At 38.8% G+C, this 18,268-nt stretch overlaps 1 long non-coding RNA gene across 1 annotated transcript in view; it reads left to right on the forward strand.

Moving 5' to 3' along the window:
* LOC149459916 (uncharacterized) overlaps positions 1-18,268 on the forward strand; it is a 314,342-nt gene that overhangs the window by 179,580 nt on the left and 116,494 nt on the right. Inside the window, exon 2 of the long non-coding RNA XR_016313178.1 lies at positions 5,512-5,647. This is a non-coding gene — a long non-coding RNA (uncharacterized LOC149459916). The remainder of the gene's footprint in view (positions 1-5,511; positions 5,648-18,268) is intronic.

An 18,268-nucleotide genomic window follows, 5' to 3' on the forward strand; every position in this document is an offset into this window, starting at 1 on the left:
CCAGTGCAGTACAGTGTCATCATATAACTGGGTGATCAGGGACACTGACTGGTGACAGTGCGAAAATAAAATGATTTTTTTCTATTTTTATTTTTTATTATATTATTTCTCTTTTTTTAAGATTTGTTTTTCATATTGCACTATTACCAAAGTAGTATAATGTTACCATAGTAACATTGTACTACTTTGGGGAAGTGATCCGTATTTTTTATTTTTTTTTACACAATTTGATTGATTATAGCAAAGAATTTATTTGCTATAAGCAAGCATTTACCTTAATGAAATTGATTCATTCAGATTTTTTTGCTGTGATTAGCTGTGATTGGCCACGGCTAATCACATGACACAGCTGGGCTGTGATTGGCCCAGCCTGTGCATGTGATCACTGTGACCATTCACAGCTAGACACACTTGTATACAATGGATGGCATGAAAGGAAGCCATCGATTGTATACAGCTGTCATGTGACCTGCTGCGATTGGTCACAGCAGGTCACATGGTACTAGAAATGGGGCACAGATCTGTCATCGTTCATGTCTGATGTACACGGCCGGTGACAGATCTCGCCACAGCGCGGCCTTGCGGGCATGCGCTATGCACGATCTGGGAAGGACGCCATATGGCATCCTCCCGGAAGGGACAAAGTGTTCGCCTGGCTGGCCAAGTGGAAAGTGGTTAAACAATGTAATGATGACTTGTGACATCATCATGCCCTGTGATTGGACAAAGCATTGCACCTGACCTGAGGTCAGGTGCATTGCTTTGGCCAATCACAATGGATTGTCAGGGCACAGTGCATTGTGGGGCACAGAGGGGGAACAGCCAGCTGAACACCCTTGCCATTCATGTGTTCACCAACACACAAACAGCCGATGTTTGAGTTGAACTTATTTTTGACTTGAACATCATGCCTGTCGTTGTTGTGAACCACTATAGCAATGTCCTCTATATGAGTACCACATGTTGTACTACCTACACTTCCTCAGAATTAACTGAATTGTACTAACTGTCATTGCACTCAGCCAGTTTTCTCTGAGATTTACTGCCATGTGTCCCTTTTATTTCCACTTCAAAAGAGGCAATGCTCCATCCTCCAGGAGAGTTACTTTCCAGTAGACATTGCTTTAATCAAAATGGCAATTGAAGCCCACTGAATCAAATACACCACTTTTTAAATCAGCATGCCCTTTCCATTGTTTGCCACTGGATCAAAATGAGCAAGATCCTCTGTACATAAAACTTATGCATTCTAAGGTAATGTTTTGTCATTAAAAAAGAAAAGAGAAAAGGTATGTTCACTTAAAGTGGAAAAAAGTCTAAGTCTAACTATTCTTAAAATGTCCCCTTTCATCTGTACCTATCTATTCTGCTTAACCTGTGTAAAATAGGATGTGTGTACTCACTTATTTTTAATCTGCTCCAGTCCAGTCATCTGATCTCACTAGGGCTGCAACCTCATCCCTTTAAAACCAAATACATATTATTTACACAGGTTCTGTGGCTGATTAAGGTGGTAATTAAAATTACTGATTTAGCACAAACAGGAATAAATGAGAGCTGGAAGTCACATAAAACCACTAAAACAGCAAAAGGTACCATGAAAAACCTTAAAAAATGCAAACATAAAATAGGGTGTAGCGCTAAAATAGTTATGATCATATGCAGACCATAATAATAAGATCATAAAATAATCAGTGACAAAGTGCTGACTGCAATAAAGTGACCCAGTGGTACTATAGAATAGTGTCACCCTCAAACAAGGAAATGTCGGTGAGGTGAGGGGAGGCCGGTGGACTGAGCTCCTCCTTCCCGGAGATCCATCTGAGCTTTCTTCCCGAAATATACACCGAGGGCACCCGACTACCACAGCCAGCTGACCGCCGGTTGAGGCGGAGGACCGGAGGAGACCAGAGATCTTATTATTATGGTCTGCATATGATTATAACTATTTTAGCGCTGCACCCTATTTTATATTTGGTAATTAAAATTGCTTAGTGCCTTATTTGTGTTAGATTAGCCTCAAAACCTGTGTAATTAATATATGTTCGCTATTAAAGGGACGAGGTGGCAACCCTAGATCCCACAGCTCCAGGTCTCTTGTGTCAGGGAGTGGTTGATGCAGCAATAAGAAGGGAGAGCTCACAACAGCTGGGCCATAGGAGCCCATATTTGACGGCATGGCTACTGGAATTCCCAACAATTGTTGAGCACTTTCTGTGCTGCAGCTGCAAAATCACTTGACCAGACAGAAGCAGATAGAAAACAGGTAAGTATATATATATCTTTTTATATAGGTTGTGCAGGATGGGTAGGAGGAGGAAAAATGTAACATTTTTAAGAACAGTTCAACCTAGTCTTTTCTAGGCCACTTTAACTTTCTTTTTAATTACCATGTTTGGATGGTATTTATCTGAATCAACTGGGCATTTTTTCAATTCTGTGCTGGAATAGGAAGAGAGTGAAAGAGGTTCAACACTGTTGTCAGGACTGTTAAAGGATCGAAGTCTAGAGTCATGACCTGGTTCACCTGCTGGTGGCACTGTGCTTCCCTGAGCAGAAAGTTGCAGTTTTAGTGTCCACTAGCGAGTGTCTCCCAGCAGTCAGCAGGTTCCAGCTTTCAGCTCTACCTGGCCACACCTGCTGGGAGGGAACTTAAGTTCCACTTCTGCTGTGGCTCCATATGTCAGTGTTTTGGCTGCTCCTGTCGTGTTCCCTGTTTGCCGTGTTGTTGCCAGACTTTGTTGCCATTAACTTTTGACCTTGCACTTACACTGCTGCCTACTTCTACTCCCCTTTTTCCTCTACCCAGTCCTGATCCCCCCCCCCCATCCTTGCTCCTGGTATTTCCCTCTTATCCATGCTTCCCATTTTGTATATATTTTGTACATATTGTATATAGTTAGTTGTTAAGTTTTTGCATTTGTCATGTAGTTCTGCTTTTCATGCATTGCTGCTGGTGTGTGGTTATCATTCACTGTAAATAAATCTCACTGTAATGAGTTATATATGGTCTGGTCTCAGTTTCTGTGTGTAGCTACATATATCTGGTCATCCCAGCTGCTGACTCCTGACAGCTAGAAAATCTAGTGACTGATCTGTCCTGGTAAGAGATAAAGTGAGTGCTGAAGATTATTCTCATAGGATATGTGTGGATTACTGAAACAAGGGATCCCTGAAATATATTTAGATGGAACTAGAGGAAACCAACCCATGGATTGCAGAGGTAGAAGCTTAATCCCAATGACTAAAACCTGTGTTTAAATGAGTTGTTGGTAGTTGTGATTGTAGACTTTGGGCCTAATACAACTGGGCAGTACACTGTCACCACCAACATGATGTTCTCATTCCCAGGCACATGGGAGAGCAAGCCTTCCATGTGTCCACACAGAGATATTGCTTGTGCTGTCCTCTTGTCTATGGAGTGACAGCAAATGCAAAGCAGCTCAAATGGTGATGGAATTTGTAAACTATGCAACCATGGCCAAGGCAATAGGGAAAATGCATTATTGTGAAAAAAAGACCATAAAAACATTTGTACTTCAAGGCCCCTACATTTTTGTTTATAGATGCCCAGAGCTCTGTTTTATGAGGCTCACTCATCTTGCTACAGTATTATTATTATTATTATACAGTATTTATAAAGCGCCAATAGTTCGCTCAGCGCTGTACATTACGAAGGGGAACAGAACATGTGACAGAACAATACCAATACAATGCAAAACATGAGGGGATTGAGGGCCCTGCAGTAGAATCTTATCATAAGGTTAACATTATACTACATGTTTCATTGATACTCTGTTCACTTTTAGGCCATCACTGCATATTCTTCTGTTTGAGAAGCCTGTCTAGCCTCCCACTAACAGCTGTACTTTTATTTTCTCTATCAGATTTGGGTGCCCGCTCCCCCCCCCCGCCTCCCAAAGGTGCCAATCCTTAATAGGGAGCGGGGGACCAGTCCTTAAAGCAGAACTTCCCTTTTGGGTGGAGCTCCGCTTTAATATCAATTTAAAAGTATACTGCAATCAAAACTAAAAATTAGGCCTTGCACAAGTACAGACTACTTCAGTTTCTTTTTCAGTCTCTCAATATGGGAATCCTAATGCTCTTTGTTGTCTTTTATGCACAAAAAATGTGTTAACCACTTGCCCTCCAGAGGATTTACCCCCATTCCTGACCCGGCCATTTTTTGTGTTACAGCTCTGCATTACTTTAACTGACAATTGTGCAGTCATGCAATGCTACACCCAAATGAAATTTATGTCCTTTTTTCCCACAAATTGAGCTTTCTTTTAGTGGTATTTGATAGCCTGTGCATTTTTTATTTTTTGCGCTATAAAAAAAAGTCCTACAATTTTGAGAAGAAAAACTATATTTTTGACTTTTTACTATTAAACATATCCATTAAAAAAATTTGAAAAATCAAATTTCATCATAAATTTAGGACAAAATGTATCCTGCCACATGTCTTTGCTAAAAAAAAAAAATGCAGAGCAATACAAAGCAGTGTGCTGGAGCTGACAGGGGAGAGATCTGTATTGGTTACAACCAGGACCCGATGATCGACAGGTGAGGCCGCCAACGGTGGAGTGGGTAGGGCGCGCACGTGGCTTGTGCGTGCCCCCTACTCGTAAATGCAAAATCACGTATATATACATGATTTTGCGCACCTGTGCCATCCTGTAGCAGTATTTCTGCTATAGGGCAGTGGGAAAGCGGTTAAGGTGCTACCTGCCCATAAGTGGCTAAGTTTTTTTCATTCAATCAGCTGGCTGAATGAAAAAACTGAGACAATTTCACATTCAACATGGATGGGGAAATCCTTCCAGCGCTGTCATTGTATTCTGACAGCGGGACTTTCCTGCTGTCAGAATAGACTGATCAGCGCTGCAACTGCTTGGTTGCATGTGCTTATCAAATGCTGGTTTTCCAGCAGCTGTGCAGCTGCTTGGTTGTATGTGCTGATCAAATGCTGGTTTTCCAGCAGGACCATTCAACAGAAGCAGTTCAACAGTGCAACTAAAGCCATACATGGATCAAAATTTGGCCAGTTCAGCAGGAACAGCTGGATTTTGATCTGTGTGTAGCCATCTTAGTTCAAATTCTGTGTTAATTCAACTGTGTTTCTTCATTACAACCACCAATCACAGTCAGACCATTGAAGATTTAATCTTATGTGACATATATCAAGCAGAAACAAAGGAATTTCACAGAACAGATAATAGGGAAAAGACCACATTGGAGAAGCTCTCTGGGTTCTGCCTGGAGTGAATCACTAAGAACTCAGATTAAAAAAGACTGAATGAACTTTGTGACTCTGGCAGGGTAGTTTTCTTATATTATCAGTTAACTGATTGATTTCAGTTATTGCCTGGTTTTGCTCATTAAGGTTCCAAGGCATATCAATAAAAGAGGAATTTTAATTCAGCACCAGTGTTGTCTTTTTACTGCTTCATGTTTACAGGGCTTTCATAAACTGAGATATCAGAATTTAATGTCTTTGTTTTTTTGCAGAAAAAGGACATTTGTGCTCAATGCTGAAGAAGCAGATGAACGGATATGAATAGGCTATTATCTTCATCTGCTAATCCATTGACTGATGGGGTTTCCAAAATATAAAAATTTACCATAACAAGAATAAAAGTTGTAGGTATGTATTTTATGTATGATTCAAGACTTATACCAATAATTATATTTGATTATTCTATAATAATATGTTGGTATGGTGCAGCTGTTATTTAACTATTATGGCTTTATTAATACGGATATACTGTACATGGATCCAATTTTCAAAGGGTGCTTATGGGCTAAAATTGCACTCTTGTTTAGTCATACTGATTAGTCTGTGGCTCATATACATATGATTTGAATGGAATCCTCAATACACCTTTACCTAACTGTATGTGTGCTATGTAGGTCCTTAAGGCAGCAGTCAATCAGCTACAGGAACATTTTTTTACATAGTAAAAGTACATATTGCTATTAAATAGACCTACTACACTACTAGAAAATAATCAAGCAGAATAAAGGAATAGAATATGAGGAAAAGGTGCTTTGCCTCTGCATGTCAAAACATGTTTTCTTTGTGCTTCCCCTTCTAAGCAGATAGTCACCTTTACCTAGTCATTATACCGTACATGATTGATGGCTGTCCAAGCACTAGTGATGTCACATGAGAGTAAAGGGTGAGTCACATACTCCTCCACCCCCAGAAGTACTAAGTCTTTTGTTTTTTAGTCCCCAGAAACTGAAATGAGTGATAGGAGGGGGCAAAGAAAGGGTGAATGTGTACAGATGGTGGGCTGGCATTAAAAGAAAACCTTGTCTTTCTCACAGGAGAACATCACTCATCACAGGCACCATTCAGAGAATACTTTGCATTCTCTCAACGAATGGAAAGTGTTCTTCGATTAGACAAGGTAGAAATCATGATGCCACCACCCTGCCTCTCCACCTCACACAGCACTTTGCATTCATTGAGAAATGTAAAGTGTTTTTTGAATGGTGGCCCTGCAGAGTGACCTCCTGTGTACACTAAGCAGCAGGGTGGCAGCTTGGCATGGGACCTGGAATCTAGCGGTGATCATTGTAGTGTCAGTGACTACTGCAGTGATTTTCAGCTTCCACTGGGATTGTCAAAGTACCATATTTCATACTTAGATTTGTCTGATCTAAACCATGCAAAAATATTCATACCTAAACTTCAGCTTTTTTAGTCATTTCAGAGCAAATCTGCCAATAATCAGACTGTATATAAGTAAACTCCAATGTTTGCAGAAGGAGCTGGGACAAGGGGTGGGCAGGAGGAGCACTAGCCCAGGGTGCTGAGGTATAATGTGAGGTGGGGGGAAGCGCTGGATGGAGAGTGCCTACCTACAAGCTGGTAGGAGTATTGGACGAGGGGGAATTTTTGTTTGGGAAGAATTTTGGCTTGCAAAATTAATTTACATTTGATGTTAAGTGTGCAGATTAGTGCGCAAACGTTTTTGGAAGGGAGGAGATTTTTGCTGACATATAGGGGTTTATTTACTAAAGCTGGAGAGTCCAAAATCAGACTCCCTTCTGCATAGAAACCAATCAGCTTCCAGGTTTCATTGCCAAAGCTTCACTGAACAAGCTGAGGTTAGAAGCTGATTGGTTTCTATGCAGAAGGGAGTCTGATTTTGGACTCTCCAGCTTTAGTAAATAAACCCAATAACGTTTATACATTTTGGGGAGGGGGGGGACTTCATTTGGCATCTTTGTCCTGGGTGCTACATGACCTTGTCCTGGCACTATGTTTAGCAGATAGATATCTGCTCCGTCATAAAACACCTAGGGTAGTTGCAGAGACATGGAGACTAACTACATCCATTATATTATGGATTGGTCATATTTGGCCATTCATGAAGTAGGCCATCCAGACTTCAGTTAGAGGAGATAACCTAACCCGTATGTGTTTGTTCAGCCGTAATATGACTAAGGACATTAAATAGAGAATTTTCGTGACTGAAAGACTGCTTACCGATAATTTTTTGGAAATATTTCAAGTAAACACTGCTGCAGACAGACAGACAATATCTGCTAGTTACATCAGCTTATGCATCCACAGATTTGAGAAATTCACTAATATGTATAATCAAATGAATCACCCATTGCTCTTTATTGATAAAATTTTCTTTGCAAAAGATTTTACCTGATGATCACCCAATTGCATCAAAATATTTGTAGATATCTCAAAAATCCTACAGAAGCAAGTCTGGAAAAAAGTGGTCAGTCAGACCATCAGTTATCATTTGCAATAATCTTTTGTACTAACAGTGACAATTGTTTTAATCTAAGGTTTGAGGATGTATTTACAACTCTACAGCTGAATGCCAGGAAAATAGCTGATATATATATATAGATCTTGCTTTAACTTCCACTGTTCCTGATGACTGCCATTTCTTAATTACATTCCGAACAGAGGATATTGACATCTGAAAACGCTTTGCTATCTTCTTATAGCCTTCTCCAGCTTTGTGAGCATCAACTATTTTCAGTTTCAGTTTTCTAGACAACTGCTTAGAAGAACCCATGGTGCTGATTGTTGGGGCAAGGTCAGATGAGTCTGGGCATTTAAAACCTTTGAGATTGACATCACCTGGTCTGCCCAGACGATGATTGAGAACAATCCATGACACTGGCATGTCTCAGCTTTGCAAAGGGGGCAGTGCATGCTATAAATTCTGCAGGGTGCCCAAACTTTTGCAGACGCCATTTTTTTGTTTTCTGTTATTTTGAAAGTGTAAATGATGGAAATAAAATCTAACTTTTGTTGACATATTATAAGAATGTCTAATCTGTAATTTGATGCCTTATGGAGATTTTTCCATCTTTCCTTGGCTTCGTTATGCACATTAATACAAATTTTTAGCTGGGGTGCCCAAACTTTCGATCCCCACTGTATCTATCTATCTATCTATCTATCTATCTATCTATCTATCTATCTATATATATATACACAGTATATACATTTTATATATATATATATATATATATATATATATATATATATTCTCACTGGCCACTTTATTAGGTACACCTTGTTAGTACCGATTTGGACTCCCTTTTGTCCTCAGAACTGCCTTACTTCTTCATGGCATAAATTCAACAGGGTGTTTGATTTTGATCCATATTGACATGAGTTGCTGTTGCTTTTCTATCATCTCGAACCAGTCTGTCCATTCTCCTCTTACTTCTGACATCAAGCAGGCATTTTCATCTGCACACAAGTGCCACTCACTGGATATTTTCTATTTTTTGGACTATTCTATAAACCCTAGAGATGGTTGTGTGTGAAAATCCCAGTAGATCAGCAGTTTATGAAATACTCAGGCCAGCCCGTCTGACACCAACAACCATTCCACGTTCAAAGTCACTTAAATCCTCTTTCTTCCCCATTCTGATGCTCAATTTGAACTTCAGCAAGTCGTCTTCACCACGTCTACATGCCTAAATGCTTTGAGTTGCTGCCATGTGATTGGCTGATTAGCAATTTGTGTTACCAAGGAATTGAACAGGTGTACCTAATAAAGTGGCTGGTGTGTGTATATATATATATATATATATAATTATATATATATATGTATATATATATATATATATATATATATATATAGGCTCTCTAGCTTGTCAATCATGATCATTTGTTTCCATCAGGTCCTGTGACTTAAAGAGACCTGCTAGACACCACAGCCAGGGTGATGCAGTTAAACAGTACAGGTTGACCACCTGGCTCATAAAGTCATAATTTCTTCTTTCTTTTTGTCAGCATGTTCCTTGTCAACACTCTAAATATTGACCCTATCTTTTCAATCTGAGTTCTATTGTACATGGAAATACAAGTGTGAATTTGCTATCAAGACAGATTCAGGAACTTAACCTCTTGTAGACCACATAATACATATGTACAGTGATATGGCATGTAGGACTTAATGACCATATATACGTCTATAGAAGCTGAAGTTTCTATGCTGGGAGCACGTTGACTGCATGCTTCTAGCACAGCAACCAAGTCCTCCTCAACAGCTCTCAGTTTCTGTTTATGATCAGGAGTCAGCCTGATGAGCTCACGATCATGTGACCAAGGAAACAACCAATCACATTGATCACGTGATTGGAAAGCCTATCCCACTTCTGGGCAATGAGACCTACTTAAAGGACCACCAGGAAGAGGTTAGACTATCTGCATTTAAACAATGTAATTAATTATATTTTAATAAATGCATAACTGCATTCATTAGGATTTTGTTTATATCTACCTGAAGACCAACTTTTAAAGAAATAAAAAAATACAATAATACTGAAATAACCTATCCATAGTTAAATATTTTTGCTTTATACAAATTATTTGGATTTCTTTCAACATTTTGACAGTGTGTACTACAGAACATCCAGTGTTCCCTAAAAAGAGATAGAAGGTTAGAAAATACTTACCGAAAATAAAACCCCCTTTACTAAGAACACAAGGCAATCTTGTTCTTTGTTTTCTTAGCTTGACCCTTGGTGAAGAGCAAATTAACCTATAAATGTGTGCTGTACAGCAGTACGCATACTTTAAAAACCGAAATTTTAAACTGGAATACCCCCACTGGCATTTCAGATGAACATCCATTCTTTAAAGCCGATGAGAACACACGATAAGAATATTGGACGAAGGAACGTCAGTTTTTTTTTGCATGCTAGTCTCATGTCGAAAGTGAAGAGGTTAATAAATTTACAAAACTTCTTGTATGAAAGAATAAAAATATGTAAGTGATGTAATGTATTTGTATTGTATTTTCAGACAAAAACGGTACTGATTAAATGAAAATCATACAATCTGGTATTGTATGATAAAAATTGTCATGCTTGTCTCTTCAAATAATTTTGGACGAAAGCTGCGTACTAATGATCAGATTATCGTATGATCGCTTTGAAATCTGTATTTTTCATACAATTTTCTGAGCGTATGTACTAGGCTTAAGTTGCACTTCCTTTATATTATTTACCCTGTCTTCACATAAAAATGTTCATAACCAGTTGGCAAAAATGTAAATAACCGTAAACAATCTTAAACTTTTGCTCATATATAAAATGTTTTTCTTGCTTAAAGTTTAGATCAAACATATATTTAACACACAAACTGTTATGATTGATTGTTTGGATTGATTGCAAGATTATGAGTTTGTTTGATATAATCATAAAATACAAATGCAATTCTTACTGCAGCATTGCTGACCAACAAAAACCATAAGCTGATTTTTAAAGTGCTACAAATTGTGTCAGAAATGACACTTGTTCAGGTTTATCAGATTGGTTTGGATAATTATTATTTGAGAAGTGTTTGATCTCACTGATGAATACTTGATTAGATTTTCATGGAATCAGTCAAGCAAACCATTTAACATTGCTCATGTGAGACGACGATGATTTAGCTGTCCAGCAGCAACCAGTGAGCCTCTTAACGGGTCTGCCTGGCTGGTCTTTGGGGAAAAAAAGAGGTGGAAAAAGGCCAAGTTTATGGGTAATGACATTGGATTACCAGGTATTTAAGCTAAGATATTTCTCTTCTCAATTATGTTCAGTCCTTATCTTATTGGTCTGCTTGCCATGTCTGTACAGAATCAATCTTAACTCTAGAATATGTTTGTGCTATTTTAAAAAGAAGCCATCCTGACACCATTGTCATTTCTGAAACCTCAAGAGGCTTAGCTGTTATAAATAATATTTCATATGTGGAATGCTTATGTGAATTTCACGGAGAGATAATCTCGCCTCTGCCTAACTTTGATGCATTGAGATTGCTAGAGGTTTTTTTTTGCTACTAAAGTGCTTTTATGCCAGAGCTGGCAAATTAACTTAGGAGTAAGAAATGTAAAATGCAAGGCCACTTGGACTGTGTCAGAAAGGGTTTTATATTCTGGTTGCTTGTATGCTTTTCCTTTTATTTATTTGAGCACATTTCGAATAAAATGGCCGTCTTCTGTCAACGAGCTATAGAATGCATAAGAGTAACAAATGGCGGCATGGTCTATGAGGCTGGATAAAAGCTATTACAACCTTTTAAGGATGCTGGAAGGATGAACTGAGCAAGAAGATCTCTCATTTTATTTCATGTAGCCTGGCATATTGCTACACCAGTATGGTTTAGATGTGGCTTTTTATTTATTTTAAAGGTAAACTATTGAGAATATGAACTTACATACATACTGTCTCTTGATTCATTGCAATAACACTGCACTTTTTTCTTTTAAATACTTGTCAAACCAGAATGAATGAAAATAACTGATAAAGTTAAATTTTATGAATAATATAATGGTTGCATCAGCAGAAGCCCCCTTCCCCCTCATGTTCTGTTTTTTTTTTTTGTTTTTTTTTTAAATAATTTCCTGTAGCAAGCTAAACTGCTCCCCACATCTATACTAGTCTGTACGTATATGAGTTTGCACAGGCATACTACTGATGTGAGTAACTCTAACTAAATATTCATGAATTGATTCACCCAGATCAATATTTATGGTGAATATGGACAGTTTCCTCTGAACTTGGGGTTCACTGGTAAGCAGGATCTTGCTTTGTCAGTTTATCAGATTCACTCTCTGAGCTGGGAAAGATGGTCCACTTTATGTACAAGGGCCTGTACCCTGTGCAACATCACTGCCGTAATAAGACTATACTTTCTTATTTGTATTGCATCTAATAAAAATATACTGTTTCCTTATTATGCTGATTAAGCCTCTCATCTTTAATTCCATCAAGGAAGATTCCCATTGGACCCCATGGTGCCACCAATAGCTCACCCAGTGTGGAAAATAATGGGATACACTGGCAGAGGACATTTCTGTAAATTAGTCCTTTTTTTCCTCTAACAAAAAAATGTTACAGTGATGGCTTAGAGTGGCTTTAAGTAGCAAGAGATGCTCCCAGATGTCAACTTTGGAAAGTATCTGATCACCAAAACTGTAATAGAGCCATTGGTTGAGTAGGAAGATTTGTTTTGGGGGGAATATTTTCCAGGGGTGGGGTTTTTATTGTGAGTGGGGAGAGCAGGAAGATTTGTGCAGTGTGTATTTTTAGCTTAGGGAAGATGAATGGGAAGAATGATTCTGGGGGTGGGAATTTTATATGGGATGGGTTTTTTTGCCAAGGAAAAGGAGGGTTATTGATTGGGAAAAGGGGGATGAGTTTTTCCTGTGGTGGAGGGAAGATGATTGTGGGGGTTGCATTTGTTTGAGAAAATGATGCTAAGCTGGGTATATATTTGATCTGGGGTATGGGTAGAGAGGATTTTTTCCTTGTGTGGTTGCTGTATATGTACAGTTGAAGTACTCCTGAACTCTGCATTAGGGAAGAAGCAGGGCAGTATATTACATTTGCCTGAACACTACACTCCTTGCTGTTTGATAAATAGCTATATCAAAAGGTAAGTAAAGCTGGCTATACATGGTTGGAAATTCAGCTGGTTCAGTATGTAGCATCTGAATTGTGATCCATGTATAGGCACTGAAGCTGAACAGAAGTCGATCTACTGATGGGAAAAAATACACTCGATCAGCACTGCAGGCTATAGATTGCAGTCCTGATGTGGTTATTCTGATGCCAAGGAAGTCTCCTTATTGTCAGAATACAAAAACATAGTGGGAGGATACCCCCTTCAATCTTGAATGTGTGGATGGGGAATCAGGGCAGTTTTCTTTTTTGTTCAACCCATTGGAAGAATAAAAAGCTGACTCATCTAAGGCCAGTTTAAAGTGTTACTAAACCAAGGGCCTGCGTTCACTATATCTGGTCTCCCACAGTAGACAAAACATGGAAATGCAATTATTTTAGTAATTATAAACTGATAAATACCTTTTCTCATCAGCAGTATATAGCAGTCTTGTAACTTCTATCAGTGTCCAAAAGAGCACTGGTTAAAGCTTGTTAAAGGAAGAGTGTTCATTTTCCCGATTGTCCTATGAGGCTGCAGGACCCCTGACCCTCTGTCTGGACAGCGCTGATTGGCCCTGTGCTGTTCACATGCACTCTCCTAAGAAAAAAACTCTCTAGCAATACATACCAAACTGAGCATGTGCAGCTTGCTCCCAAGGCTCTGTTCTATCAGCAGATGGATTGGGGACAGTAGAAGACATGGAGGATCATTGAAGACAGGATCAAAAATCCTTTTTACACAATGTGGAGAATTGACCCTTTAGGTTCCACAGTGAGTATAACAAGCATGCTTTACTGCATATACAGACTGATTTTACTGTTGTGGGTTTAGTACACTTTAAGGCTCATATCACACTAGTGATTCTGTAGCAGCAACAGAATCCCTGCACTCTGTATGCTGAGAGAACTGAATTCAGGAGAGTGACATGTATGCCACTATATATGGGTTTCAGCTCTCAGGAGTATAACATATATGGTTCAACATAGAAGTGCAGCTGTATACTGTGCTGTATGTTATATACAGTTCATATATATACATTACTTTCTGGAATTCCTTATATAAATTATATATTTGGAAAATATATATATTTTCCAAAGGTCGCAAGGTCAGATTTTTAATGATTTAACTTTATGACGATATGTCTTTCTTCAGTCTTTTATCTATGAATGTATTGCTTATGTAAAAATGTAAATATGATAATTCATAAAATGGTGTATTTATATCAAATGGTGAGTAAGGCCCCTGTCACACAAGTGATTTTGCACCAGCAATTTGTAGCAGCTACAGAATCTATCCTTGCTGTTTTTGTTGCTAGAAAAAAAATTTGCAGTCAATAGACTGTGTTTGTCATTGAAATACCAAGTTATTTGTGACATCAACTTCAATAGCTACCCATGTTATCCAATTTAAATGCTGGTGACCATAGCACATCATAGGTTTGTAGCTGACTAAATTACATTATAGCCTGTAGGAATGAGCTATTGGTTTGGTCCGAACCTTGAATGGCTGTTTGACCAAGTTAAACCTCTGGCTTCAGTGGGAAATTACACACTTTGTTGCAGTATTGCTACTACCACTGCTAAATGTGACAGTTTTCTGATTGGAGTTCCTGGTTGTTAAGGAGCCTGTAGCTTCCAGCATCATAGCAACCTATCCCACCTGGGAATTCCTGGCAGGTGAATGTAAACCAAACTGTGGGGGTAGTGTAAATAAATATGTGGGGTTCCCCCCTTCCAAAAAAATATATACCAGGTCCTTCAGGTCTGGAATAAAGTTAAGAGGGAAACCTGATGCAACAAAACAAGAAAAACATATGGGGACTTTCAAAATCTATACCAGACTTTTATCTGAGCATGCATCCTGGCAGACCAAGAACTGTGTGAAGAGCATACAGCTTCCACTCTCCTTCACCATTCCATCACAAGCCCTGAGTAAGTGGATGGTATATGAGGACAAGGTGTTTTGCCGTGGAGGGTCTCTGGTTCAGTGGTTGTGGAGGTCTACAGAAGGAGGGTTTATTAGAATCTGGAAGCCCCTTTAAATAGGAGGACACACAAATAGCACCCCACATGAATGAGTAAGGAGTACACAGTACTTCTAGTTATTAAAAAAATGTAAACAGGAAATAAACACACCACAATTTATTAATCAATAAACAAAAAGCACAAAAAGGTCCCACCATGTAAATCCATAATCAGCAAATTATCTATTGATATCAGTCACAATTCCAGCCAACCTGCTTTCCATGAATGACAGATCCTGATACCTGTTGGTGAATGTACACAAAAGGGAAAGGGTATCCTGGATGATATCAGTAACCAAATATGGAATTTGGGGGGTCTCCATGCCTTATTATTTTGTTTGGGTACATTCATACCAGATGCTTACAATTCCTACTAAAGCCTCATCAAGGATAAGGGTCTGGTATGTAGTTTTAGAGGAAAGCCCACCCTGTTTTTTGTGGGGTCCCCTATTAACATTCATACCAGGCTCTCTCTATTATAGGCATCTGGTATAGGTAAAAGGAATACCTGGCCACTTTGTTTACAAACAGAACAGAACAGCCGGGAAGCTGGGTTTTCCCCATTACAGATTTTCCATCACATCCGCTCTGGGTGAAAACACTGTCACCTAAAGAAAGTGATAAAAAAATCTCCAAAATGAGGCCTCGTTATTATTCTAATTTAAAAAAAATGTCTAGTGTTACAATTTAAGTTTCTTTTAAGCTTCTTTAACCCTTACCAGGTCAATGGCTACATTGATTGCTGCTTTTATATTAAAAAGACCTATATTAATCTGAAAAAAACTGTGAATATGATTTGTTATTATTTGAGTTGATATACTGCTGTGTTAATTTTATTCCATTGGCATATATCTGTAGAGACATGCTTTCCAGTAAATGCTAATAGAAAATATGAAGGAAAAATAATCCTCAGCATAATCATAATAATGGCCGCAGTGCAGTAAATTGACTGCTTGGGTAATTACCAGTTCCATTTTTTCTTTTCTAAAATTACTTACTGTAACTCTTCCAACAATAAAATGAAATCCATAGCACAGCTCTATTGTTTTAGATAATGAATGCATTTTACTTGGCTAAAAAGCCAGTTGATGATGACAATGACTTTATATTTAATACATTAAAATAAATGGTAGACTTTTATTAGAAAGGAAAACAGCATATTCGGCTTTATCTTCAATATCCCACTTGGATAGCATAAGAAATATAATGTACAAGGTAATAAAAATGTGAAATAGTCACAAAACTTTGAAGTAAACATACAAATCTTTCACTGTATAAAAGGGTTTCAGCAAAGGAAAATGGTTGGGGACAGTATTAAACAGCAATAAAGTGACACAATCACTTAAAAAAAAAAGAAGAGAAATGTTTTTGAAGTGTGGTGGAATATCATACCACGACATATAGAAATAAAGCTGGCATCGCTGTTTTGTGCTGGGAGAGTGCTAAGTTGGGCACCCACACCATGCTGTCACTCCCAGCTCCTGGTCACTGTTTACAATCGGAACTGAAGCTCATATGCAACCATCAGTAAATTCCGAATGTTAGAAACATTTTAAGCTGATGTCAAACTTATGCCACTGATGCAAGCCCAAGCCCCTTGCAACAGGCCTTGAGCTGGTGTTAAGACTTTGTGAATTGAGCCTAAATATTTTTCATTATTTTGTCTAATATAAAAAAAATAGTTTGCACAGTAAAGTTACTATGTCAGATATCCCAAGATAAGGGTGGTAGTGTCTACTTTTAGCAGTTGGAAAATTAAGATGAAATAGCAGAAAGTGATATTGTTCAAAATACAAGTGATTTCCCATCCAGTAATTCCATTAAAGCGTAAATGTCAATTTTAAATCAGAGCAAACATTTTAAAATTGTCTTTTGGTCAGCAGGTACTCCTTTGCTGCTGCAAATAAAGTAGTTTAACCAAATCAAAAAGAAAGTAAAAGCTAGCACTGTAAATCAGAGGAGCAGCCAATGCACCAAAGGATACCAAACAACCTTTCAAAACATGAATATATATAGGGTGCAGCGCTCAAACAATCTTCAATACATTAAAGGTATAAATAAGAATTATGTAAAAACCATAAAGTGACTTGTGACAAGGTGCCAACATATAAAGTGACTCCAGTGATAACACATATTCCGTCACTGTAAACGTGACTCGTGATGAACAATAATAATGGAATGAATAGTCCAAATGTGAATATAAGAGATCGGATATCTCCAGCAATAGGTGCTCTGTTCAAACCAGATGGTGAGGTGACCAGTATATATGATAAGGCTGTGCACTCATCAGATGCACAGTTAATCTGCACATGTAGAGACAATGCTCCTGTAGGGCACGCTCCAGGCTCCCGTTATTAATCTGGTCTGGTCAGGTATTCCCCTCACTGTTCTCCTTTGCTGGCAATATGGCCTCACTTCCTCCTCAATTGGCTCTGTGGGTTGTTGATGACTCACAAAGAGCCCAGAAAAAGAGGAGGCCAATAGTGTGATACCGTTTAAGCATATGCAATTTTATTCCAATCAAAGGCAGCAGTACAGGGAAAAAAAACAGTTGCACTGACCGTGTGATGATGACCAAGATGGCCGCCGGGACCCACGTGGTGCAGGCAGCGTAATGTCACAACACTCCCTTAGAACGGAGCACCTATTGCTGGAGATATCCCGATCTCTTATATTCACATTTGGACTATCTATTCCATCATCATTGTTCACCACGAGTCACGTTTACAGTGACGGAATATGTGTTATCACTGGAGTCACTTTATATGTTGGCACCTTGTCACAAGTCACTTTATGGTTTTTACATAATACTTATTTATACCTTTAATGTATTGAATATTGCTTGAGTGCCGCACCCTATATATATTAAAGTAGTTTAACCGCTTGCCGACCAGCCACAGTACATTTACTGGAACAGGGAGGCTGAGCAATATCACGTATATATACGCTTATATACGTATATATACGTGATTTTGCATATCGGGTAGGGGGCACGCGCTGCTGCCCTACCCACGCCGGAGATCGCAACCGCGGTTGTCAATCACCGGGTCCAAGCCAGTGATTACCTGCCGGAGCCCGGCAATTAGCGGCAAACACTGACAGGGAACACAGCTGCAGTGTTTACACTGCAGCTCTCCTCCCTGTCGGTTTGAACACACTGGTTCGGAACGCTGAGCAGAGCCTTTCAGATTTGTGTGTTACAGTGAAGCACACACCCCCGCCCCCTAGTAAAACACTCCCCTCACACAGTTAACCCTTTGATTGCCTGTAAATGTTAACCCCTTCCTCCCCAGTGCCATTAGAACAGTGTCAGT

The sequence above is a fragment of the Staurois parvus genome, unplaced genomic scaffold, assembly GCF_062004578.1.
Source record: "Staurois parvus isolate SC_StPar_1 unplaced genomic scaffold, SC_StPar_1.0 ptg000243l, whole genome shotgun sequence".
Classification (NCBI taxonomy): Eukaryota; Metazoa; Chordata; class Amphibia; order Anura; family Ranidae; genus Staurois; species Staurois parvus.